The sequence below is a fragment of the Augochlora pura genome, chromosome 9 (assembly GCF_028453695.1).
Source record: "Augochlora pura isolate Apur16 chromosome 9, APUR_v2.2.1, whole genome shotgun sequence".
Classification (NCBI taxonomy): Eukaryota; Metazoa; Arthropoda; class Insecta; order Hymenoptera; family Halictidae; genus Augochlora; species Augochlora pura.
Window position 1 is genome coordinate 10,741,777 of NC_135780.1, and position 1,185 is coordinate 10,742,961.

At 50.0% G+C, this 1,185-nt stretch overlaps 1 pseudogene across 1 annotated transcript in view; it reads left to right on the forward strand.

Annotated features, from left to right (window-relative positions):
• The window catches only part of LOC144475136 (small conductance calcium-activated potassium channel protein pseudogene), a 32,824-nt pseudogene that overhangs the window by 30,295 nt on the left and 1,344 nt on the right, over positions 1-1,185 (forward strand). The window contains exon 3 of the transcript XR_013494810.1: positions 63-440. The product of XR_013494810.1 is annotated as a small conductance calcium-activated potassium channel protein pseudogene (transcript). The remainder of the gene's footprint in view (positions 1-62; positions 441-1,185) is intronic.

Genomic DNA, 1,185 nt, shown 5'->3' on the forward strand with positions numbered 1-1,185 from the left:
TCGTGATCGGAAGCCGCGGTCGGGGATAATTAGTGAAAAGTGGTCTGTCGTTTTGTTTCCAGCTCCGGAAGCCAGTGTCGACTCTCTCGATCCCGGGGGCGATGAAGAACAGCGGCGGCATGGGTGGCGCCGGGGGCGGCGGCGGGGGCGCCGGCGGAGGTAGCGGCGGTGCCGCCGGAGCCGGCGAGGACGCCGGGATCGCCCTCGTCGGCGTCCACTCGGAGTACCCGGGCGGCGGCGGCGGGCCCGTCAAGGGGCCGTCGGGCAGCATCGGGCCGGGATCCAAGCACAAACCGAACGTCGGTTACCGGCTGGGCAGACGGAAGGCCCTGTTCGAGAAGCGGAAACGCATCAGCGACTACGCCCTCGTCATGAGCATGTTCGGCATCATCGTCATGGTCATCGAGAACGAACTGTCCAGCGCCGGTGTGTACACCAAGGTGAGTCCCCTCCATTCTCCATCGTAATCGTCGTTAAACCTGTTCAAGATTCTATAACGATCGCGTTTATTGTCATCTGTCGGTGCCGAGGATAATGAAAATTCGTTCGGTGCGAATAACTTAATTTATCGCACTTTTCTATCCCGCTATAATTAATATATATTTTTTCCGGATATCTATATATGTATAGTACTAATAACATATATTCTTTTCTTAATATATTGTCTATACACACTTTCACTTTAATTGTTTGCTTCAATAAATAATAAAACAATTGAGTAAAGCACGAGCCATTCGCGAAAGCCACTATAGTGGCGCGTAGTATATAAAAGGTTAAAGAACTAATGGGCAGTCGGCGTTGCTTCTCAAAAAATATCTGTCGCGTCTAGTCTCGCGAGAATATCGTACTATTTTCGTTATCGATTGTCGCAGAGGAGTCGAAAGTGTAGCGCACAGCTTTCCGAGTCGGGGCAAATTACGTCCTGGACGAAAGAATAGTATTCAGCGACGGCTGGACTCGATAGTATAGCAGTAGAACCAGAAGAGTATCGAGTGTAGTATATAGAAGAGAAGCGAAGGGACAAATGAAAAGAAACACAAGTAGCACATAATTATTACGCGGAAGAATACCGATTCCACGCGACGGCTAAACTCGCGTTCCACAGACAAACTTTTAATGCCTTACATCGTCGAGCAACAAAAGCGAGCATCGACTTTTCATCAGCCGGCTTAATTGATTCGAGCC